Raw genomic sequence first — 25876 nt, 5'->3', positions numbered from 1 at the left:
GTCGATTGCCTTAAAATGGGAAAAGAAAAGTTAAAAAAATAGACCGTTCTATCCGGATCGATCGTACACGAGGTCGTCGCGCGAGCGAAATTGCTGTTACGAGCGATGATTTTACAGTAATTAGCTGGGCTGTCTGTGCGAACGCTGTATAATTACTCGACTTGTTAATCGACCGAACAAATGGATACCGTTGTACGGTTTAATTACCGAATAATACTGTTTAACGTTCCTGATAAAAAAGTTATCGTGCCCAAGGACGAATACTCTGGTCGCATTGAGCGATAATTTACGTTTTTGGTCGAGAATCTTCGGAATCGCATTTTCTGTTCGCGTCCTTGGAATAACATCTAGAAAGCTGAAATTATTGTATTTTGTTTACGTAAGTTGTTGAACTCTCTTTTCGCAATTTCTCGCAAAGCGCGTGCGTAATTTGCGATTCGCGACGGGGCAAAAAGAGAAACGCGAATAAAACGGACGGTCCGTTCTCCTCCTTATTATCGTAGTTTAAAAGGTCCGCATTTCCAGTCGCTCCCGTACTTGATTTTCTACGTCGTTTGATTTTCTGCTCGCTCCGACGGGTTTTTCCATCAAATTAGCCAGTTTTAATCGGGCAGTCGTGTAACCATTATCCTTGGCTGTATTTATGCATGTGCTGGTTGCGCAGCGACACGGCGACCGTCGTCGCGACGCGACGCGACGCGACGCGACGTCCATGCACAGTGCAGATACGACCGCTTTTCCGCCTCTCTAAATCGATATCGGACCGCGTAGCCCAGTTTAACTAGGCTTTAGCGCGATCCTACGGCTTCCAAGCCAACTCCCGCCCTCCGTAACCCAACCTGATTTTCGTGCCTTTTCGCAAACTAATTTCTATTTCCCGTCTCGCGACCTATCTCACCCCTGTTTGCTCTTTGCGCGAATTACGTCTCGAACACTGTTCCCCCGTGAACCGGAAATTATACAACATTTTTACTTGTAATTTATTTCCTCTTGAAGAATTACCTATTTTTCACGGCACCGAAGTAGACAGTTCTGTCAAGTCGCGCGGTTAATTTTCGGCTTGAACGCCGCACACGGCCAGACAGTTTGGTCGAATCAGCCAAATTCACCCCGAGGCAAGACTGTGCGCCGCGCTGTCGTATTAGCGAAATAAAGTGCATCCTGCCAGCGATAGACTCTCGGTGCAGTTTAGAGTTCCGTGGTTGCAGCCGCGTCGTCTTGTTCCCCCGGCGTCGAGCCACCCCCGATTTAAACGAAACGCGTCGATTAGCTGGACTCGATCAATGTACGTCTTTAATGACTCCGACGGAACACTGTTTCTTTCTGTTTTCGCAGAACGTTCGGTCAACGTGCCTATACGTATATCGAAATAGAGAGCAGAGAGCAATGGGGGAACGTCGCAACACGTCGCGTGTACGCGAAACTCGAATCGAATCGCAGGGTGATCTCGATTAGCCATTGTTCGATGTTAATTTCTCTATTACCCTCGCTTTATGGAAAATCTCCATTACCGGTAATGTAAATTCTCGAGTGTAAAGTAGGTGAAACGAAATAATCTTGTGCGGTTAAACTTGTAAGGTAAATTACGCCGCAAGAAACGGCACTTTTCGAAATTTTCTTTGCTCGAGCAAACATCTCGCTTATACGAAATAAGGAAGCAGCCGTCGATGAAAATTTTGCTACCATAGATGTGGATAGTCTAGTACATAGGTAGAAAATGAATGCACGCGGTAGGAGAACGTATGAAAGATCGAGGAATATTTACCTTCGAAATACGATAAAGTTAAAAATTGATACTATAAGAAACATCACGAAAGATCGAAGGGAACAGGAATTGGAAGGCAATAAACGCGACTGCTCGTTGTTGGCATCATCTCGTTGTCTGCTGTCTCTTTTTGGCATGACTTCGTAACGAATTTCCGTTCGTGACTCGCGACCCAAAGGCTCTTAGCGAAGGTCACGTTACACGTAATAATTCAACCTAACGTAGGTTTGCGTAATCACGGTCGGTACGTCTGCGGTCGTTCAGGGAGACCGAAGCACACCCGTCGACGGAAAGATGAATGGGTACGTTCCGAACTGTGGAAAATTATTCCTGTTCAACGAGAACGCATCGATTCTCGTCTCTGGCCGGTATCACGCACGGAAAACAGATCTCGTAAATCAATGCTGCTCGATAGCAACGATTATTCCTTAGCTTTTTATGCGATACGCGACCGCCAAACAAATCAGAATTCGTTGAGAAAAATACAATCAAAACTTGAATACGTTTGTAGGAAGTAGTTGGTATTTGGTTGATTTTTAAGAGGATCCTTTTATTATATAATTCTCCGGCAGCTATACCGTCTATCCTCTTTTCGTAGATGCGTTTTCTGCTAGTTTTGGCGGCGTCGCGTCGCGTCGCGTCGCGTCGCGTCGCGTCGAGTCGAGTCGCACCGATGGTTTTCCGGCGACTCACCGAATTCCCATCGGGGAAGAGCGAGTGTCTGGTCCCCGTCGCGATAATTATGCAATATCTGCTGCAAGTTCCGAGTCGAAGCAACGAGGTCGGTCGCCTCTGGGAATCGGGATAAGTTTCTTGCATTGTTCCAACGAACGAGCCTGGCCCGAGCGACTAGCGCGGCCGAGTTGGAGGTTTTATTGTGTTTGCGCGATGTCTGTCGTGTCTCGAGGAGAGGAGAGGAGAGGAGAGGAGAGGAGAGGAGAGGAGAATCCTCGTAGCTCGCGTAAATTTCACGGAGGCCGAGATAGTTACGTTTCCCCCAACGGGTCGAGTCGGCTCAAGAGAGAGAGAGAGAGAGGCGGAAACCGGGTCGATAAGTCTAATAACGAACTGGTATAAAAGGAAAATAAAGCAACCGAACGAGATGCTCGTAAAGTTTTCCGCTCCATCCCGTTACTCTTTAATGCTTCCGCTCGGCATACTCGCATATTCGAGCAATTTGAAATTTGAACCGAGCCGCGACTCAATTTCCGTTCCGATCCGAGTACTTTGAAAACAACCAAGTGGCCGAAAAGAAACGAGTTGGTAGAAAAATTCAAATTTTAAATAATTCTAATAATCATCGACGAAAAATAAATATTCGGTTCTACCATTTGCATACGGAGAAGTTTTCACGGCTACGAAGACACCGGAAGGGTCGCGGTGGCCCAGCCACGCGTACCATAACCGGAGACACGGGGCGGAAACTCGTTTATTTCCAGCTATCGAGGGTACTTTGGTGCAATTAAGACAATTGCGTAACGTAACGTTACGCACGCCGAGTCACGTTCAGACCCCGCTTGTAAATTGGGCGTCCTATAAATATTCGCACAGGCTATGATTCGGAATATCTGCCCTCATATTGTTTCGCCGACGCGCTACCAAGCTACCACGCTACCAAGCTACCACGCTACAAGTTTCTTTGCGTCACTCTTTCGCTTTTCGCTCCCTGGACCAACATTAAGAAATATTCGATCGAGCGCTAGTTTATTCCTTAATTAATTTGGGTTTGCTTTTCGAAATGGTTGGATTTTCTAAATATTCACGCGGCACGCGTCGTTGCCTCGACTCGGTGTCGTCTCTTTGGGCTCAAGTTCGCGAATGCAACCTGCTGCTGCTCCTTTCGCGATCTAACGAGAGAACGAGCATCCTCCTCGGCCGGTATGCAAATCATGCCGGATCTTTGCTAAGTGCCAGCGACAACGCAAGGAAAACTTGCAAGTTTGTTGCCTTTAAATCAACCGCGGTCTTTTGCTCGTGTAAACACGCGAACCGATTTACACCGTAGTTTGGAAGTCTTTCGAGAACGTTTGCTGTTGTTGTTAACGGAACCAGTATTTACCGTACATTAGAAACTATCGGCCTTTTGTTGCCTAATACCGGTTTTAATGCTACGTTCACGGAATCTGTTTCAGAACTCGTAAATATTATTTGTTAGCTATTTATGTCGAATACGATCGATGCAACGATACAGACGTATACACTAATTAAAAGAAAAGGAAATTGAAATTCTGGCTTTATCAGCCAGACCACTTTTACATCGAACATAGGAATACACGACCTCTTTTTCACTCGTTACAACATATGTATGTACAACGCGGCTCGTTTCTCAAATAGGCTATTTGTTGTCGTTGACCAGATCCGAACGCGTGTTTCCGACGGGGAATCCGTGCTCTCGATCCGGCCTCCGGCGATCGTCTTGTACGTTTCTCGTACGTAACGTTCTCTGTCGATTAATTATCGACTCGGCAATTCACAGTCGACGCGGTTGCGTAACTGGAGATTACATGCTCCCGAACAAAAGTGTGCATTCGCGTTAAAATGTAGGATGGATAGAGGGAAACTAGGAAAATCATTCTCGAGTGCGCGAGTTGAAACGAAACGTACGCCAGTTGTGCAATATGTACTAGCTAGACGGTTCCCGTCGTAAAAGGATAACAATCTTGCGACAGTACCATCCAAGGCAAACTATTCGACTTGTTGGAGTCGCGGTAGGTTCTGCGGACGTTCAACGCGTACCAATCGCGTCACGAATGCAACACAAGGGAAACAATCTGTAAAACTTGCACTTTGTTCTTAGAGATTGAAACGTTACTATTCTTTTAAATCGTTATAGTTACTTTCGCGACCGATTCAAATGATTACGAAGATCGATTACCCTCGGATCAAACAATTTCATTCGCTTCGTGATGCATCGTGTCCGAACGTCGGGGCAGGAATTTATATTATTAAAAGGTTCGTAATCGAACATTGTATTACATTGTAATTTCTCTCCTCTAGAATAAGTATGTACATATGTATTTGGAAAGAAATGTTGCGACAAACTGTCGTCGATGTTCGATTCGTCGCTTTATGGGGACTCATTGATGAAGCATCGTGGTTCTCCATTGATGGGACGAACAACCTTGCTTTCGAGATTGCATAATCTCGCGCGGATCAAAGAATCACGAGTACACGAAACAGTTTTGAGACGCATTTCAGACATGCGTTCGTCGATCGAGGTCATCGTCGCGGTTCTTCTTACGTGGAATACGAAATGCGGTCGCGTACGTAATAGGTAGAAGGTGCGCGTGGTCGAGCGATCGCTTCACGGCTTTCACGGTTGGAACGTTGCAAAATATTTCCAACTCGCGAGCGAAGGTGAATACGAAATAAGGAGACGAACACGCGAGAACGGATTAGCACTGAAAACTCAACGAGCGATTACATAATCGGAGTAAGATCGATTGGCTGGTCAAGGCCACCGAATCATCCGTGATTGCTTTTCGTTTCTTTCAACCTTGGATTGATCGTTATCGAAAACTCACGAAACAAAATTGGTCGTCTATCGATCCGAGCGATTCCTATCGTTTCCCTCCCATACGTTCTCGCCGTGCGCGTTTATCCTTATCGGAGAAATGACCATTTTCCCGTTCGAACGACTACTTTCTACCGATCGGTGCAGGTCAAAAATTATCTTAATAAACCATAAATAATAAAGCATTTTCCGCGTCTTGAACGTTTTCGCCTCGCATCGTAATTGCCTACGAACATTTTGTCTTTCTTTAGAAGAATCCCAAGCCGCTTGTTTGAAGTTTGAAACGTTATATATGTAAATGGTTGCGCTCGGTGAAAGAATGTTTACAACCTTTTGGTTTGTTAACACTACGCGTAGAAGCTTAATCGCGCTCCTCGCCAAGGTTAGAGCTGACGTGGATCCGCAGCGAGTGTGTTAAATCGAGACACAGCCAAGTGCACGCGTACCCGGCCAATATTTAGAGTCGATTTTATTGTGCATTTTCTCGAGTCGAATCACCCTCTGGCCGGTTGTACCGCCAGTTTTACCGATCATCCTGTATATCGTATAGGTCAGAGGTGACGAACTTTGCCTCGGTCGAGAGTATAGCCTCTCTTCCGTATTCACCACCGATCGTAGATACAAAAGATGAGACGACTCGACGAGATAATAAAAAAGGATACGCTCGATGTTGTTCGACTCTTACGGCCCGTTGCATCCTCTCTGGTCCGAAATATTTATCGTCCCGCGTTCCAGCGATTTCGAAACCCTTTCTGCTCTCGCGCCGCCTCTCAACCTAAAAATCCCTTTGAAACGTACTTTTGTTTTACTAGCTCGTATCTCGCGTACTTTTACGGCTTAAAAAGTTTGACGCGTGGACACAACCCAATTGAGATTGAGTGCAACGGAAACTGAAACAAGAGGTCGAACAAGAGAGAAGCCCGATTACTTGGTTCATCCAGAGTGTCATCCAGCGGAGAACCCGCTGCTTTCTATCTCTTTCGTTCTCCCCTTTCTCGCTTCCTCCAATTCCGCTTTCAATAGCCGATTGCCTGCTATCTTTTGCTTCCTCTCTCGTACGTTGTCCTCCCTCGACGAACGAACGGTCCTTTATCAAGATCCCGAGACGAAACGAGCCACGTAACGTTACGTTGCCTGTCACCTTTCCTCTCCACCCATCCGTCGTATCTTGTCTCCGTTTAAAAACTACCACGGTCCTCCGTGCCCTTTCTATTACATTTTAACGTTTTCTTCTTTCTCCGATTATACAATCGCACGATTTACTTTATTTTTACAATTCGTTCTAGACTTTCTACCATTATTAATTACTCTCTGTGCCGCGTTTCCGGACAAAACGTTACGATCGATTTCCGGCCAATGGTGGCGCAATTCCGATGCGCTCGTGTTTTACGGGACAGGGTTTTCGTCTGTCTCGTGGGAAAGGTGCGCGCGTGCTTGTGCGTGTCAGTATGTTGACCGACTGCACCTGTAATTAGCGTTCGGTTGGCAGAAGCTCCGACACAAATGGAAATTTCACCGAATTGCTGACACACACCGTGTATTTCAGCTCCGATAAACTTTATTGCCCGACGGAACCGAACATCGATACAATATTAATCGCGATGTTAACTCGCATCAAGGCTAAACGCTAATCCTCTGATTGGCTGCTGCGATTATTATTGTATTTTAAATCGAATCTCGCAGCATCTCTCTTCTCTCTTCTTCGACCTCTTCCCCTCGATTATTCCCAGATTTCGTAGATCGCGTGTAAACCGTTCCACGATGGAAAGTGGATTTAAAAGCATCGAGCGAACGACCTTTGCTCGATCTCGATCTGCGGCAGATTTAGAAAGCCGAACTGGTCGTCGAGCCGTTTCGACATTGAAATTTATGACCGTCGATCGTGGAAATTGGCACCGGTGAATCGTAAGCGATGGATCGTCGATCGATCGAACAATCGCACGTAATGTCTACAATAGAGATTAGATTGGTCGGGCTGGGTAAAGAGCGACTGTATTGATATGGGCAAGAATAGATTCTTGGATCGTACGGACCAGATCGTTTCGTTAGGATACACCTTTCGCGGTAGATGCACCATGCTTTTTCTTCGGCAATTTCTTTCGAAACGATCGAAAGATGCAGACACCTGTCCGATTTTAAACAAATCTACGATCTCGTTGTTCCGCGAATTATATCGGTGAAATATCTCTACGACTTTCTCGCACTTGTCTCTTTTGGACAAATCGATGAAAAAATTCATATTAATGTTTTACGAACTTTTTGTTTTAGGTAAGGGTCGACAAACTGAATATTTTGGCGTGATACGAGCGAGAAAGAAATCAGCGCCCTTCTTCGCAAGAAGGTAACGTACACGTTGGAATTATCAGCATAAATCGGTCGATCGATTTCTTTATCGTCTTTAAAGCTTCGTGGTATCCCAAGGGACGATTACTTCGTACAATTAAACGATCGACGTAATTGGATGGTAAACGATACCGGAACGTTCGATAGTAGTTTCCGTTTCACGAACTGAAATACCGACCTCGTGAAAAATCGTTGGTTTTACAACGCTCTCTGCGTGTAAGGGCGGTGACTCTGGGAACCATATTCGAGCCAACCATGCAAATTCGTACGAGGAAACCGTACACTACGGTCTTAACGTCCCTCACCTCGTAGCAAACCTGAAATTGAGTTTACGTCTAAAGCGAAATCTAGTTAGTTATTAACCATGAAAAAGGAAATGTTGCTTGGCGGAAGTGACTTCTAAATCTCTAGACTTTGGTGTGCGATGCTTTCATCTTCGGATACTTTATTCGCTAGGCGCTTTGGTCGCAGGCACAAACTATTCTATTAGCATTCCAAACTCCCTTTCTTGCAATCTATGCATGCGATACAACACCTGATAAACAAGCGGACAAATTTTTAGTACCGTGTGGGTAAGATATCTGGAGAATTTCATATAGATGACAATTATTATTGCTGTTTTTGTCAAACGCGGTACAGCCCATGGACGTTTGTCCGAAAAAAATATTTTTGAAAAATTGTCGCTTTACCGACCGAACAGCAGAATGTACCTAACTCCGTGGTTTGTCCTCGGGTGGCGCCACTAAATTCTCCGGCGATCGTCGCTGCGTTGCCGTTATCGACTCGTGTGTTTGCGCGTGATTTAAATTTCGTCGGCCGTGACCGCGCGCTTCCACAGTGGCGTTGTTCGCGCAGACGTTTATACGACTACCTTGGCCATCATCCGGGTTGGATTTTCGGTATTCGTTTTTCCAAGTGCGCGCAAACTTTTTTAACAACTCCGTTTCAGAGGGTTTAGCAGAATGTAAACAGTTTGGGGAAGCGGACGATACGAGTTGATCCGTAAAAAAGCAGTCGGTCCTTTACCTTTGACTTTTTCAACCGACAACCTTTAATTATATGTACAAGGCTGATCGATCGAAGGCTGAGCATGAAACGCGTTGAATTATAATATTAGTATCGTAAAGTGTCGTGTAGTAAAAGAGAGCAAGAAGGTTGCGCAGGAGCCAATCCGGGGGACAAGTTCTTCCTGGGGGAGCTCGTTTCGCTCCACCCTTCTCGTCAACGATTTTCCACCCACTACTTTAAAGGGTCCTCTCTTTCTGTTTCCGTGTCCGTGTCCGTCTCTGTAGTCCGGACGATCGGACGAACATGCCGTGCGATACACGGCTGCGTGTTAAATCCGCGAATTATTACGGTTCGACTCGAATATACAGGGTGTTCGGCCACCTCTGGGAACAATTTTATGTTAGAAAAATTATTCGTGCGGATATACACGGTGACCAACAAGATCGACGATCGTGGAGTTACTCTCGGTTTCGTCGCAATCGGTAATTTGACCCGAAACACGGAATTTCGACTTGGTTTCGAGACTCGCGTGGGTGTTGGATACAAACAACCGTGGATACTAAAAATAGCGTGGCATATGTGCTGGTAAAAACGCATCTCACTGCCGCGCTCGTGGCCTCGTTTCTCTCTTGCTCTTCGATTCATAATATAAGTACGCGTGGTACGCTTTTCCGTGCTCCGTAGGCAAAGTCGAGCGGCGTTCGAGTAAACTTTCGTTAAATTTACGAATAGAGTAAAGATACGCGACTGATGGATGACTATAGTCACCGTTAAAATGTTCCCAACAACGTTCTCGTTATCTTAGCTAAATCCGTTCGGACACGGTGTCGACGAAGGAGGAAAAGTCCATAATTTCGGTCCGCGTGCGTTACGCAACGTTGCGCTTTCGCGCGGTATTAATAACGACGCGTCGATGCGCAAGTCGTGAACGCGAAAATCCATCGACCGTGACCTTTAGCGAGATTCGTGCGCAACGCGAAGATTGGTAAAAGAAGAAGCCCCGTCCACGGTAAACGCTTACTGTGTATCTTGCAAAATTTACACCTACGAGATGGAAATTTCTCATCGTTGTCCGATGATCCGTCGCCAAGATCGTTCCGCGGGATAAATTTCTCTCGCAACGACGGAGAGATCGTTGAAAATTTCTCGATCACAGCGAAAGCTCGTACTTACGCGTTCTTTCCGAGCGTATCTCGAAGAAACATACCTAGAACAAGAAGCATCGTGGAAGGTTTCCATCGGATAATAATCGTTTCTCGAGACAGATAAGCGTAGCGAACGTGACCTGGCCACGATAAAAAGGGACCGGTTATCGCGACGAATAACTGGAAAATTAACGAAACTGGATCCGGTGTCTATAAACGCGCGGTACGAAAAGGTGCTCTAAGCGCGAATATTCCGAGAGAATCATATTGTCGCGGTGCTCGCTCGTATCTCTCTCTCTCTCTCTCTCTGCCAGCAACGGGAATGTTTTTCGAGCCAGGTTTCGTACTACCTGATAAATGATCACGCCCGAAGAATATTAAGACTCACCGGCAACGTACAACGATACGAGCGACGCGAACAAATGTTACCGGTCGCGTATCTACGCTAAAAGAAACTCGGGCATAGTTTCGCGTTGATAAATCGTTTGCTGTTCGAGTCGAGTCGAGCCGAGTCGAGTCGCGTCGCACTACCCCGCGACCAAACTATCGAGGGCCTTTTCTACAAACGACGCTTGTCCACAAATTGCTCCGCGATTTATTCGAACGACGCTCGTGCACAGTCAGGAGGCGGTATTGGATTTCGTTTCGTAGGTAGGTTATGCTCGGCGAATTCACACTTTCGAAACCTTACCGTTATTTGCGATTGCTCTTCCGCGTAGATTACTCCGATCGTCGCCTATCCTATACGTTCTTAAGACAGTTTCTGGAATCTCGATCGATTCTAAAACTCTATCGTTATTTATCTTTCACCGTATCGCATACATGAGAAAGTTAACAATTATCTATTGGACGCGTGAACGTTGAAAAACTTTATTAACGAAGGATTCCGGGCTAAGACTGGCCTGGCCCTTGCCTTCTCTCGGCTCTTCCTAAAATACTCATTCACAACCTGGTGCTCGGTGACACGTGTTCAAAAAGCCCGTTGAAAAGGGGAAAGATAAAAGTCGAGAATGGAAGATCGGGGACATACATAGAAAAAGAATCGACCGCGATCGAACGGTCGGCACCTTGAAGAGCTTTCCGTTGGAAAGATGGCTGATTGTCGGTAATTTTCCGGGACCGGTCCGTCACGAAGGAGCAGCGTAACGTAAAAAGGATAAAAGGAAAAGGAAGAGAAGAGTGGCGAAGCGGTTGAGAGGGAAGGGCAAAAGGGAAAGAGAGAGGCTCGCGCGGGCTGTTTGTCTCTGTTCGTGGGCTCGACGAAGCGGACAGCCAGGCAGGTAGGCAGGCAGGCAGGCAGGCAGGCGATCGCTCGGAGCGTCTCCTTGGCTCCGGTCAGTGGCTGGCAACGGCCAACATTACTTCGCCTCGCGGGCGAATGACCGTTACGTTTTTTCGCTTCAAAGCTGGACGTATCCTTTCGTCGAAGCCTCTCCCTTCTCGTTTTCACGCGCTTCGCGGATACTTCCACTCTTGTTCCTTCGAGGAACAAAGCTCTCTCGCGGAACTCGCGTTTTCTACGCGTTCTCCCTTTCGTTCCCAACTCGCGTCTTCTCTTCGTTGGTCGGCCGTGATTCGGATTCGGATTCGGATTCGGATTCGGATTCGGATTCGGACGTCTCTTCGAGTCGGGAGAAAACAGCGAGCGATCGTCGCCGCTGCCCTTGGAGCGGCTGTTCTCCTCCGAACGTCGAGTATTCGAACCTCGAGTTTGTCCGATACAGCAACGACGAATCTAACGACTCGTCATCGCCACGAGTCCCAAACCAGCGTATACGTATACCAAGTAGCGTATTCTGTGAAAGCGATTCAGCAAGGATGTAAATACAGATACCGCGGAACTTTTTTTCTCTGCTTTCAATTTTTAATACCGGATATCATGAGCGTGGCGTGATTCCAAAAAACGAATACCGCCGGAACAGACGTACGTTTGGCGTTCGGCCAATTTTATTATTCTTCCTCGTCGAAGATACGCGCGAAAGAAATTGCACGGAATTATTTTTCCCAGATTACGACGGACGATCTGTATTTTGACGAGCCGGACGGGTGTGGTACGTTTCCTTGAGCCCAAGAGTTATTTGCGCACGTAATCTCCGTTGAACTTGTGTCCTTAAAATATCGACTGGTCGGGTTAGGATTTAGGACGCGTAACTAGTAGTTGGCACAATTATCGATTCGATAAGAATTTACATGGCACGCGGTCTCTGTTTCGCACCTTGGCTGCACCGAGCACTTGAAATTTCACTTGTTGCTAGGTGACCGTATCGGTTTCGCTCGTTGACACAGGACTTTGGACGAGATTCCACCGTCCCGAGAATTTGCTCTACGAGTAGGTACGCATCGATGGAGGTTCGCGATGCTCGGTCGCAAACATCCAAAAGAACGTTCGGTTTCGATTTGCAAAGCATCTGCTGGCCTTGCTTTGGCCATTTACGCGTACGTTTCGATCAGCTAATTGAAAAAGCGACGAATCGTCTGGTCGCGTCGCGTCTCGCAGCAGCAACGCTCAGAAATCATTAGCAAATGCGGCTCGTGATCGAATATTTTCCACCATGTATCGCGGTCGTTGGAAGGCGCACACCGCCGGGGCCACCGGGTTCGCCGTTATCGTCGTTATTCCTAGTTTCAATTAGCTGATTAAGCCGAGAGAACGTGCACGCAGTTATCCGCTAATGCGTTGCCGATCCATCGACGTTGTATCGCGGAAATCTTTTTATCCAAGGTTTTTTTTACCGGCATTCGCGGTATCCTCCGGAATCGCAGTCCTTCGGTGAAACATCATTCCGGGCTAAACGGGAAGCACGCGTTAATTAACGAAACAACGCGGCTGGAAGGTACACGGACGGCGAAACGGCCAACGTATCGACTTTTTTTTATTTTCACTCTCACGGATTCGTTTGCCGTAACTGCGTTCGTACAAACACACGCTCCGCGTGTATTCCGTTCAAGTGCATGCACATTTTCATTCATCGTTGAATCACCTTCTTCGCCGATCGGCACAGCTACAAATTTACCGCTCCCACCACTGTTCTTCCCACGTGAACGTAATCCATCCGTTTCGACGCGACTCTATTACGTACATTAACTCGTGATAGTAGAATGACAGTAGAGTGATGTGCAGTGTCGAAGGAACCGACACGCGACAGACCTGGTTCGAAACATAGCTGTTAGGGTTAGGTTGGTCGAACGTTGCGTGTAAAAGAGATCGGTGTACCGCGTTTGGAACGACTAGTAGCAGAGAACGTGTACGGCTCGGAAAGTAGGCCTTAGGCCGTGCAGATTGGACGGAGCGTAGAAAATTGCTGAATGCGCGAAACGAAAGTATCACAGCTGACGGGTTGGGGTGGTGAAGCAGGACCGGGATGCCCGACGCGAGGGAGGGAAGGGAGCTCGTCGAAGGGTGGTTTTTGCCGAGGGTGCTCGGAGTTTTTCATAACCGGCGAAAGAGGAGGGTACGCGGACAATGGATCTTCATCTAAATTGTAAATCATAGGTTGTAAAATTGTAAACGATCGTTAGTCGGCGCGCTCGTCGATGCCTTGCCCACCGATTTCTATTAACTTGGCTCGCAACGGCCACTTGGTTGGCTCTCTTTTGCGCGCGACGAGCCTCCCGCTCGAAATTGCATTTCACAAGGTTCGCGGCGGGTCTCGCGCGACGAATACGGACAGACAACGTTCGTTGCCAAACGTTTCGGCATCTTTCGACGAATTTTCTCCAAAGAGGAAAAAGAGTGGCGGCAGGAACGACGCGACGCGACGCGACGCGACAGACTCGAGATCGAAAGGAAGGTCGAGGTAGGGCACAGGCGGCAACGGCACCGCCGACGAGGAAAGAAGCGGAAGAAAATTGGAGAGGTTGGTCGGTGGATTTGCATTTTGATAAGAAATCTCTCGGAAAGTTTCCTCCAAGTATAGCTCAGCCATCTTCCTCCGTTCTCGTTCTCTGGTTCGCGACGGATAAGGCAGGTTCTTTTATCCGAGTCCTCTCTCGCCTCTTCCGCTCCGTAACACCGCCTCGACCGCTTTCTTATTCTTATCTCGTTACGCGGGATTAGCTTATTTTATTCGAGCCGTTGTCGGATGCAGCAACGTTAGCGCGCCAGAGTCGCGCGTTCTCTCGAGTCGCCTCGATTAACCACCAGACGAATCTTGCTACGCCGAAAGGAAAAATCGCGCGCGATACCGAATTTAATTTAGGAAATCAAACGCCAAACGGCTGACACGTTTTTCCCCTCATCGAGCACTACTGGTTAGATTTAAAAGACGATCTATCGGTGTATTCTCCGGGATTGGTCCGCTTGCTCGCGTCTTTAAAAATAAGATACTTTAGGTTGCGCGTCGGATAAATTTCGGCGGCTTGAAATTTCAAAGTATGGCATCGCGCGCGGTTCGCCGGGTATACCCTTCGGGAAATACATATACATATACGATCTCGGGCGTCCGTCGCTTTGAAAAATGACGTCGCTCTCGGCTTTTCTGTCCGAAGGGCTTGTAAAGAGAAAAAGAGAGCACGGAAACAATGCTTCCGTGCGGAGGGCGAATCGAGAAGGGAGTTGTTTCGGGGAAGGAGGAAAATTACGAGAGAGACGGAGTTACTTTGCATCGAACCAGTCACCCCTGCCGGTACTTTGCGCACCGTTTCGCCCACCCTTTTCATCCCCGTGGCTTATTTTCGACGGGAGGAAACCCTTGCCTCGATATTTGCGCTGTCATCCGCGCGCCACTGCGAAACAGATCGGCTTTAAACGTCGTCGAAAGCATCGCGTAATTTCAAAACGACTCTCGTTCCGTATCGGCCGAGATAGAGCGGAGTGTTTGTTCGCATGAAAAGGAGCGAAAATGGTTCCTACTCGGTCTCGTTATTTTTCTTTCGGTGTATCTTGCCCCTTAATGGAGGAACAGCGTTCGATTTTCCGCGCGAATGGAGCACCGTTTAAATATTCAATCGGGCGCGCGGCAGTTCGTTAGACTTGTTCTTCTCGGACACCTCGTTTACCCTTTTATTTTTTCACTTTTTCTTAACGGAGAAACCCGTTTCGTTTTCTCGCCGAGAAGGTCGAGCTATACTATCGCGACGCGAGTTATACGTTCGCGTATTATCGCGTTCGATGACCGCGGAATTGGTGTACGCGCGTAATCTTTCATCGAATGCAACCTTTCGGGATTTCAATTGCAATTTCCATGCAAAAAGTATCGGCGAGATGATTCTCCTGTCGCGAGAACGAATCTTGATATCGTCTCGATCGAGTCGGGATTTCGCTGTTCCTCCTTCTTGCTCCAAGGTGGCACTTCGTGCGAAGGGTTGCGCGATGAGAAAAATTCCAAGGGAATAGCGAGAGAAGGAAGAAGGAGCTGCCCTGATTTTCTTTCCTCCTCTTGTTCGTTTACGCGGCGAGAGCTCGCGCGTGGTTTACTTTAATCGATATTACCGCTCGTGGAAATTGGATCCTCGCGAAGCTGAAATAATTACAGAGGAAGTTTGGTCGTTGCAGTCGCGACGAGAAGGTTGAAAGACTCTCGAAGGAAATTCTGATTTCGTTTGTCCTTAACGACGGACAGTTTAAGGAGGAAGGGTACGTCCTGGACCAGACTTGAAACGCGGCGTCGCGTCGGTGCGATTCAAAGGGAACTTGATCGAGAACTTTTTCACTAGAGCCTTATTTGTAATCCGATTTTTCTTTTCATTATCTTTCCCTTATTTCGCAGCAGTCTGCCCCTTTGTTCTTTATGCTTATCGAACGAGGTAATCGATTTTGTAGTTGGAACGTTTCTATTTCTATTTGGCATTATTTCTTCTAGGGTCGACTATTGTTCTCACGATCGCATGCTACGTGTACGTAGCAACGACTTTTAACGGGAAATTATTTTCCGATTTTCGTCAGGCGCGTACCTAAACATAGCGAATCGGAGCTGAAAAGAGATTCAGTGGCGATATGCGCAGCGAACGAACAGCAGCCGGCGAAGATCCGGCTCGTATCTGGGTGGATCTTGCGTGCGTGCGAGTGTCCTTGCCGAAAGGGGATGAGCGGAACAAGAGAACAAGATTCGAGAGAAACGGCACGAACGATGTGGGCTGAGGGGATGGGTTGAAACGAGGGAACGAGGGAACGAGGGAGGAACGCGTCGGTGGATCAATAGGAGTAGTTTTCAACGGCGCGCATGCGAATCGTCGAGCCAATGGTCGCGCGAGGGTAGTTTCGCCGAGCCGTGCAGCCCTTGGGCGAACGAGGAGATGCGGAGGTGGAGTGCGCGACGCCCAGGGCCGTCGTCGAGAGCACCCTTCGATCAAAACTTTGCACGTTCCCTTCTTTTTTCACCCCTTATCATTTTTTTCTTTTTTCTTTCGAAATTCTTTCGAACCGTTGCGCGCTAGATTTCTCGCGTTATCCGTTATTTTGAATAATTTCACTCGCTCGGAACTTATTCGAATATTTATCGATACATATACTATCGCGCGTAGACTGGAAACTTTACCGAACACGTTGTCCAGGTATTTAAGATGTTCAGGGCGGGCGAGTTGGCTGAAAATTCGTCCAAGTTGCTCAGGAATGGCTCTGCAGTGTCTTTAACGTTTTCGTATTCGGCGAGGCGCGTGGCCGATTGTTTGTCGAGAGGTTTTACTTGGTCCGGATGCATGCTTTCCAATGTCAGACAAGAACAGAAGCCGCTTCGCAGGGATATCACGTAACGGTGGGACGCCGGGCATGCAGATTTCTGCATCCCTATCTTTGTTATTCGCGTTCGCGCGATGCCGGTCGTTGTTGCACATTTCGCTACAACTATGCATAAACGGCAGCCACTAGCAGCTGTTGCACGATCGCGGAACGAACGCGATTCTTCTTTATCTTCTCTATTTCTCTTTCTCGGAAAAATGACCGGCGAACGATCCAAGATTCAACCGTTGGATAGTTTGCGAATCGTTCGATTTTCCTGTCTACCGATAAGAGAAAGAACAATAGGGTCAAAAAGTTATTGACTGTGCACGCACACGTTCGCAGAGTCGAAGGGTGGGTTAGGTACAACCGCCGATTTACCATTATCGTATTACCGTCGTTGCCATAGAATTCTGGCGCTCGGTTCAAAACCGAAACGCTGCACGGGAACGGCCCGTTTGATCCCATCGCTTTGCGCTCGCGTTATCTAACGTGTCGATATTTAACGAGTGACTATCAAAGGCGCTGTAGAACATCGCGGATGTTCACCGTATGCCTCGTGCGTCCCTGTCAAACGATTTTCCTTTCAACGCGTTTTATTACTGGGTTGGTAATTAAAGCACCGACGACTTCCACAACTATCTCGTCCATGCTCGAAAATTTCATAACACGCTTACGTAGGTATTGCTCATCGATTTACGATAATACCGTTTCCTGTTCCGTTTGTGCTTGTGCGGTGTTAGACTCTTGTTAACGCGTTTGCCGCGTCCAACGTTTATTATTTTTTTTTTATCTCGTTCGGGATGTCGGTGGTGAGAATTTTTCAACCAAAATTGTCCCTGTTACGTTTCAGCACGTTGAAAGAGACTGCCTTACGACGAGAAGATCGGAAACTTGTTATCGGCTGTCGCGATCTTTGCGTTACCAATTAGTCGTCGGTGTAACGAGCGACTACGCGCGTAATAGCCCGTTGTGAATAATAAACCGAGGAGAGAGATTTATCGATGGTTCGCGAACAACGAACAAGATCGATCGAATCGGACCAAGGTCGCTTCGAGCGATCCTCTTAAGGATGTAATCCTTCTCTTCTTTGGCCCACTTTTCTCTCCGGTTCGATTGACCGTTGGTTTGTCCTGACGGCGCCACGACGTCGAAATAAATGTGGCGGTATTGGCTAGCTAGCGAAGCATCTGTACAGGTGACGGAAGAGGTAGGTCGAGAGGGGCAGGTGTAAACGACCCACGCGACCATTCACCCTACTCTTGGACCCTCCGGTGAAATTTTAACCCGGTCGACTCGTGCGACAGGTGCAACAGTAGTAGTATTCGTCGTCTAACTCTAACCGAGGTAACGCGTCTGATTCGTGCTCGTTAATCGGCCCTGCCATCGCTAATCGACGCGGCTGATTGCGTATCACCGATGCTTGATCGAACATTATCGCGAAATCCATCGAATTCGTTGGAACTTGTGGCTGCTTGTTGTTTCGTTACGTAGTTGATTACTACGGAGACGAGAGAGAACCGACACCCGTGTTAGGACGAGTCGGTGGAATCGCAACAGAGAAAACGCGCCGATGATATAAAAAAAACCCAAAGAAGGTTGTCTCTCTTGTCTTTGCCAATTACCTCGAGTTCTCGCGCAATTACCAACGACAGTCACGAGGATGACTAACGTTAAATTCTCAGCGAGCGTCGATAGCCAAAGATATTAGCGGCTTCCCGCGAACTCTCGACTGACATTTACACCTTGCTAAACAGCTTCCGAGCGAGCTAAGGTTAGTGGATTATTTCGGGCCAAGGGAATTGTAAATTAAATTTATTGCTATGATTAGTACTGACCGAGGTTTCCGTTACGAGTGTAATCTGTGTCATTTGGCCGGTGTTGCAACTCGTAGAGAAGGTAGGGCACGGATGTAGCGACGTATCGTACGATAATTTGTTCGACTATCGTTGATACGACTGCTCGTACGATGCTTGCAAAACGCGTCGAGTTCTCGTTTGTCCGTCTATTACGCGCTGTTTCTACTTGAACCGGTGTCCGACTTGTACACTCTAACGCGAAACTTACTCGATACATATGTAGGTGTATCGGAGAGGTAAAAGAGAACTTTAAAGAACCGGTGTTTGTACTCTTTCGATCAGTAACCTTGCGAGTTTTGTAACAGAGACCAAACGATAGACAAATCGGAGAATTTTTAAGATAGTCGAGAGAATAGAAATGTTTGAAACGAGCTTGTCAAAGGTATAGGAAAGGTCGATGAACTCGTCGGATAAGTGAAATATTACGGGTCCAGTCGTCAGGTGGAAATTTTCCCTAGCCACCTAGTCGTCGAACGTCGGACACCCACCGGTTGTACAGTTTGTTCTGACGACGTGGCGCGTCGCGTAGCGTAGCGTAGCGTCGCGTCACGGTGTTTCTTTTTGCGCGCAGCCTCGCCTTGGCGGCGTGCGCGCGCGCATCCTGGTTTGAAATTCGTGGCGCGTCGGATCCTCCTCGGGGGCTGTGCGCGTTCCTTCCTCTCCCGGCTTTCGTTCCACGTCCGTTCGTTGGCTCGTTCGCGTCGGTCTCGCCCGCTCGGCTACGATCGTGCGAGTCGATGTAAGGTCGGCGGAGTGTCGTGCCGCGAAGGGAGTGTCGCGCGGGCATCTCGACGCCCTCCCGAGGCTGGCTCGTTTCGCAAAAATCTTGAACGGAGCTGTTAGCGTGCGCCGGGCCAGAATGTCGAACCTCGTGCCGGTGACGGGTGTCGTCGAGGGCCAGTCGAATCCGCGACTTGCCCGCTCCGTTCCCTGATCGCGGAGTGCCTTCGCGAACGAGACACCGTTTACGACTTCTTGACCAACACACACTCATTCACTCACTCGCACACACACGGACACACAAAAGTCGAAGAACGCGCGAGCGGTCGAGTCGATCGATCGGTTGGATGAACGCAAAGAAACGCGGAGTGTGGTTCGGAGGATTCTTCGAACCGCGGTCGAGTAGTCGGCCCTCTCGGCTTCGAGGACGATCCGCGAGAAATACCGCGGAACCCTCTGTCGCGAAGATGACGAGACGCGGCAGGGTCCGGTAGTTGGTGGTCGGTAGGGATGTCCTCGTGACATGTTACCCCGTGACCTTTGCTGGCGCGACTACAACGTCCTCCACGGAGAGGCTCGTCCTCTGGTGCACGGCTCGAGCGAGGATAACTGTCGATCGGTGTCTTTTCATCCACGTGGAGTCGAGTACCGCCTGCTGCCCGTGGTGCAGGTCAAGCCTGACTTCGCGATCCCGTATGTTCTCTGCTGGCGGGTACCCAACGCGATTCATAGGATCCAAATTCCGATCCAACATCATCAGCATCATCGACAGCATCATTATCAGCGTCGTCGTCGACACTTCCAGGCAACGGGAACCCCGCGCAGACATCCTGTCCCGTTTCTGGCTTCGGCGAGATACCATTCGCCGTACAACAACCTTGCCGCGGTGCCTGGTATGGAAACAAGGTGAGCCCCGAACAGATACGCGTCAACCCAACCTTTCGATTCCCGCGTCTCTGATGCACCCCGAGAAACATTAAATCTCCTACCGAGCAAATTTCATCCAAGCTGTGTTCTCGGTCGATTTTTCGTTGCATTCGTCGAATGGTCGCTACTCCCGCGCTCCGCCGTACGACTAAATCCGACGAAGGTCGTTTCCGATCGGTTAGGCAGCTGGGTGAAGGCGAGATACAGCTTTGCCGACGTTCTGTTTCCTTTCTATTTGTCGGGCCTGATCTTCCCTCGTCGTCAGTTTTCTCTCTGCCCGTTATTTTTTCTTCGTCATTCGTCATTGTAAACGATTCCGATCGGAGAAAGTTTGGAACTTGGAGCGTTCTCGATCCCGCGTCTTCGGGATCACCCTTGTTCCCTTCTGTCGGCAAAATAGAAACATTTTTTCGTCACCTAGCTGCTCGAAATTCGATATGAAACAGGTGTTGGCACAATGCCGGTGTAAAGTTACCGATTAGCATACAGTGGAGAGAACATTCGTCGATCGTTACTACTCGTCAAACGGAATCTTGTCTCGTAATCGTCGAATCTTTTCCGACCGACTCGTGCTTTCTTCGATTCTGGATTTCCTTCGAAAGTGAGTTTTCCTCGCTTTGGAAACAATTTCGTCTCGGACTTTTCGGTCAGAAAATACGTAAGAATCGGTATCGTCCAAGTTTGACGCTCCCACGCTGCGGCATCTGGCTTCTTCCAACGAGCCAAAAAACTAACTCGACGACGCCTGCTGCGCTCGCAGCCGTCGACAGATTTCTTCGTCTCTCGTTCTACGACCTCCCGCTGCTCCGGACACTGAACTCCGCGGGCAACAGTGTCTTTCGAACCGGACTTGAAAACTGGAGTGATCCTTTCCCGGCTGTCCTTTGCGCCGCGATCCGAACAGAATATTAATCGAGCCGTTTGTCTCCGTGCTCTTTTAGACACGTACATAATGTTCCTGTCGAATACGTTTCCGAAACTATGGCCGAATATTAATGCAAAATATGGACCGGTCGTATAGCAAACTCGGTAAATATTTATTTATTTACGGTTGGATCGTTTGGAAACTCGGACGAGGACAAAGGGGGAATAGTGCACAGTGAAAAGGAACGACGATGGAAATTGTAATTTTTTCAGGGACGCGTTCGCGTGCCACGGGAAAGGGTTGCTGTTATCGTCGCAGCTGAAATTGCAACGTTCGCGAAAGACGGTTGGCATTATCGATCCTCGAGGGTTCCTGTTGTACACGGTGGTCGTGTACGTAGGTACGTGGTTGTTATCGCCCTCTCGAACCAAACGACGCTTTATCTGGATAAACGACTAATAAAGGAGACTGAGGGTAATCTAACCTGATATCGGACCGTTCGAATGCCAAAGAGATTTCAGGGCTTCAACGTGTCCCTTTGGTGGGACAAGTTTGTTCTTGTTACGAGTTCGTACGCAGAAAGATAAATCGCGATTCGTTCGATATTTTGTTGTCTGAATTATTCAGCCAGTTTTACCCCTTGGTCGGATCTGGTTTCGACCTGTAATTTGCCCGGACACCGTGCGTTCATGGCCACCAGTAACATCGTGCCGTAGCAAGAAGAAGGACGAGAGAAGGACACTACGTTCTGCTTCGCGTCAGTCGCAGTAGATCAGGTTCGTCTTGGTCGGGCAGAGAAACCGCGCGTTCTAAATGTAGGGTAAAAAATCGGTAAAGGGCGCGCGATAATGCCTGTAAAATCATTCTTTTCTAATTTTATTTGAAACCGTGGTGCTTACGCGGTAACTCTTACTGTCTTCAAAGAGATATTCGCCGCTCACGCTGTCGAGTGTTCGGCTAGCGGAATCAAGTTCATCGGAGAAACGACCCGCTCGGGTTTTTCGCGTTTAGACCGTGCAATTTCTCTCTTCTCTTTCGAGCGTACCTACTCGCTTCTGCTTCATCGATTCTCCGAAGCCCTGGAGAAATCGCTTTTCAAGAATATATCCAAAGCAGAGAAAAATTTTCAAACTGTAACATATATGTATACGCTCTTTCATTCATCCTCGAAAGCACAACATTCCTAATGAAATTTTGTCAGATACAAGTATGTGTTTACGAGAGCAGTCGTTGTACTAGAAAATTGATTGCAATAGCGTGAGAACGATGCTGCAACGGAGCTCCTGTAAATAATGCGCAGGTGTTGTAGCGTGTTTTTGCGCGCGTATCGACGTTGACATTGAGTAAGTGCGATTGATTCTAGCGAGATCGCATGGCGTCGCGTCGCACGGCCTTTGCCAGCCATCGGCCGGCAAAGACTCCTCGATGTCATTACGTTTTATCACAGGCATCCGTGACGTCACGAAGCTATTTTCGATTACGCGTACCGTTATTTGTAGGCCCGAAGTGCGACGACCCGTTCACACACTGCTTCTCCTAGACGACCCGTAATCAATTTTCGCCTAATAGACAGGCACGACTACATAAATTTTAACGTCATTTCATTAAGAAAATGTTCTATCTCGACGCGTTCCATACCGTGGACGGTGCATACGCCTCGCTCGCGTACGGTCAAAGTTAAAGTCTCTATAGCTCTCGACAAATTTTACAACGATCTCTTCTTTTCGTGTATTACAGTGTTGTGCACCTGCATAACTTATAGAAAGGAAATTTGACGCGACGCTACTACGATACGCGATATTATCACACACCGGTAAACATATTTGTAACGATACGTGCATCGTTGCGTTGTGTCTGCGCCGAATCGACAGATTTATTTACACGTTAATTTCTATCGGTCGCTCGGAATACGGGAGACTAGATTAAATTACCAAATAAAATACACGATGCACGTGCACCGTGGCGATACTCGCGAACGTACAGCGATCAAAGCACCGTGCCAATTTGCGTCACGTGTGATTTAGTCGCGTGTGATTTAGTCGCGTGTGATTTAGTCGCGTGCTGGTTCTATTCACGCGAAACGGAATAGCGGGGTTCGGTAGGCAAAACGAGACTCCTTCAAAGACGCTTACTTAGAAATAAGCTAGACGCCGCAGCATCTTTTTACCCACCGTTGCTCCAATTTTAGCTATTCTCCGATAAATTACCCACGGTGCGAACGTTTTGGCTTTTGCGTGGATGCGCGTTACAAGATTTATTTATAAACTATGAAACGCGAAAGTCGAACGAACAAATCGTCGATCATTAAACGGAAACGAGTGTTATTAGCAGAAAGAGGAGGGCGAGATACAGAGAGAGATGCTGTGCATCGTGTATGGCGCCTCCGAAAAATCTGCGCCGACGAGCGTTGAAAAAGAGATTTTCTCTGGGGATTACATTCCCCGTAACGTCTCGTATTTATTACGTTCGAGCGTATAGAGAGAAAAACATTTCTACGTTGGATGCTTTGGCCGTTTCCGGTAAATTAATGTTTTATCGCGTGGTTCGTTGGCCGTGCAGGGTGCGACAACGAACAGATGTTACAAGAGAGTAGTCGAAACGCGTAAAATCGTGTACGGTCGATACTTGGGCCGAAGGGAAACACACGTTCGTTCGACGACGTTTTGCAAAAAAATTTGCAAATTCGAACGCGTAACAGAGGAAACGGTAAATTTTTAGGCAAAACTATACGGTATCGTGGAACGCGCAACCTGCACGGCTGCACAAGACCGATGGTGCTCAACCGTCTACGAAAAGACTGGCAAATTATCGTGGAAACGCAGACCCGTGAGAATCTCGTCGGACGGCCGCGTATCTTTTCTCGCGGACGATCGAACGATCGAATCGGAACGGGACGTTTTCAACGATACTTTTCAACGTTGAAAAGGAACGGTTTGCAAGATTCGTTTTTGACCGACCAATGAGAACCACTGTATTAAAGCAGACGGGTCGCGACGTTGCCGCACCTCGCAGGTCTCGCTCTTCTATCGACCGGGCGGTGTTGCCAACTCCTTTTCCATGCCTTTATCGCCCCTTTCCATGCAGCCCTCCACTCGCCTCCCTTCTCGACGATCTCTCTCTTCGCTCGTCTGTCCGCCATATTTCTCTCTTTATCCGCACTTCAGGCTACCAACCATCGGACCTAGACTCTTCTCTTCTCGCTTCGTCCCTCTGTCTTTATTTATTTTTCCCTTTCATTCCCTTCCCTTCCCTTCCCTTCCCTTCCCTTCCCTTCCCTTCCCCACTCCCTGTTGTACCTGTCCTTCGGTCTCATTCTCTCTTCGTTCGTCCCTTTCTTTTTCATCCCTGGTCTTCGCCCTACCTCTTTCTGCCCAGCTGTTTAACCTTCCTAGGGCAGATGCCGTGCGGTTAGGTGCAACGTCACCTTTATCGTACCTGCCCCCTCCCCCCTCTTTGTCTCGTCTCGTCTCGTCTGGTCTTTCTTCCTCGTTCGTAATTACCCGATAAGGACAATACGGCCACGAAGGGCCCGATGATCGCTACGACCTCGATCCTTCCTTTTCGAGTAATTTTTCCACGGAATCTCGGTCCCGGTCGAGGTGCACATCCATCACTCGTTTTAAACAGGCAGGCGCACACTACGAAAGATAAAGGGGAAGGTTCGACGATCGCAATCGTGAAAGCTCGATTTTTCTAAAGCGTATTCGACGCTCCGCTGGCCAGCCTCGAAAGAAATATGAAATGAATGACCGACGGTCTCTACTCGTGGTCAGCTCGGTCAATAACTTGGTTATACGGATCAGTTAAAGGCATTCGCTGCTGCTGCTGCTGCTGCTGTTCCGCCGCGATCCGACAAATATTGCGAACCTTTTATTTTTAATGCATTAAATAAGTTAAATGTCATTTGGCGTAAAGTAATAGAAAAGCTCGATCTATTGTTACGATTAATCATCGAGGAACGTTGTTCGCTCGGCGATGTTTCGTAACTGGTCCGAGGCTCGGATGGCTGCTGACATAAAAGAAATAAGAGTCGATCTCGCAACCCGTTCCGTAAGGCACGTTTTCCATCGGGTACAAGTGTCTTCTTCGAGTTGGTCCCCCTTTCCGATTCGCGTTGGTCTCCGAACACAAACGATATATCTTTTACGAATCTCGCGACGTGACTCACCGCCTGTATCACCGGTAGGTGGAGGTCGAAGGGTAGCCTGGATCTGGGACGAGTTCAGTTAGGACGCCAAAGGGAAGAAGAGAAACTTCGGAAGACGTCCGATCGTTTCCATATTCCGAAAATATTCGCTCGTCATCCAGTTGGCAGGATTATAAAATATTAATCGGTCGATCGTAGATTGCGTTTTGATTCGAATCTACCGTGAATAGGAATTGCTTGTTTACGTTCGCGCGGTTTTTGGTAACGAAATAGTCAGGTTAACGAGCTACTCGTATCGCCTATTTCACCGACAAATATGCGATCGTATCTGGAGAACGAAACCACCAAAGGTTGCGCGTACCTTACGAACGTATCCCTAGAATTGCATTGCTTTTCACGACCAGTTATCGAACGCACCGTCAATGGTGTGCGCGCGAGGAGTGGTTTCATTATGGAGCGAGGGCGCTTCTTCTACCGTTATTATGACACTTGGTGGATTAAAAATTCTCGGAAGCTCGGCAAGTTGGCCCATAAAGAGCACGTCTCGGAGCTTTAAAATTTTTAATATTCTGGGCCTCTCTGTTGTTCCCCGGCGAGGCAAACTCGGCTTACAGATGCTCGCGAATCCACCGGGATGGAAGAAAACTCGACACGATCTCTACTTGCTACGCGTTTACGCGGATCTCGTCTCGAGAATTTCCTTGCTTCCAATTGTTGTTTAATCGTTTTATTTTATCGGCGGATAAAACTGCAGAAGCAGTCCTCACCTCGTATACTAACGCGCTAGAATAAATAATAATTGGAGCATCGAGAATTTCTCGATCGGTTGCAAGAGATTCCGAAGGTGAGCAGTTCGTTTCGAAAATCGAACCGGGTACGCATTGGAGGATCGTACGTATGATCGAAAGCGAAGAAAGGTCAGTGGACT

The sequence above is a fragment of the Colletes gigas genome, unplaced genomic scaffold (genome assembly GCF_013123115.1).
Source record: "Colletes gigas isolate AHSC1104 unplaced genomic scaffold, ASM1312311v1 Colletes_gigas_Sc00011, whole genome shotgun sequence".
In the NCBI taxonomy this organism is placed as follows: domain Eukaryota; kingdom Metazoa; phylum Arthropoda; class Insecta; order Hymenoptera; family Colletidae; genus Colletes; species Colletes gigas.
The sequence above is the reverse complement of the archived record's forward strand: the minus strand, read 5'-3'. Positions refer to the sequence as shown.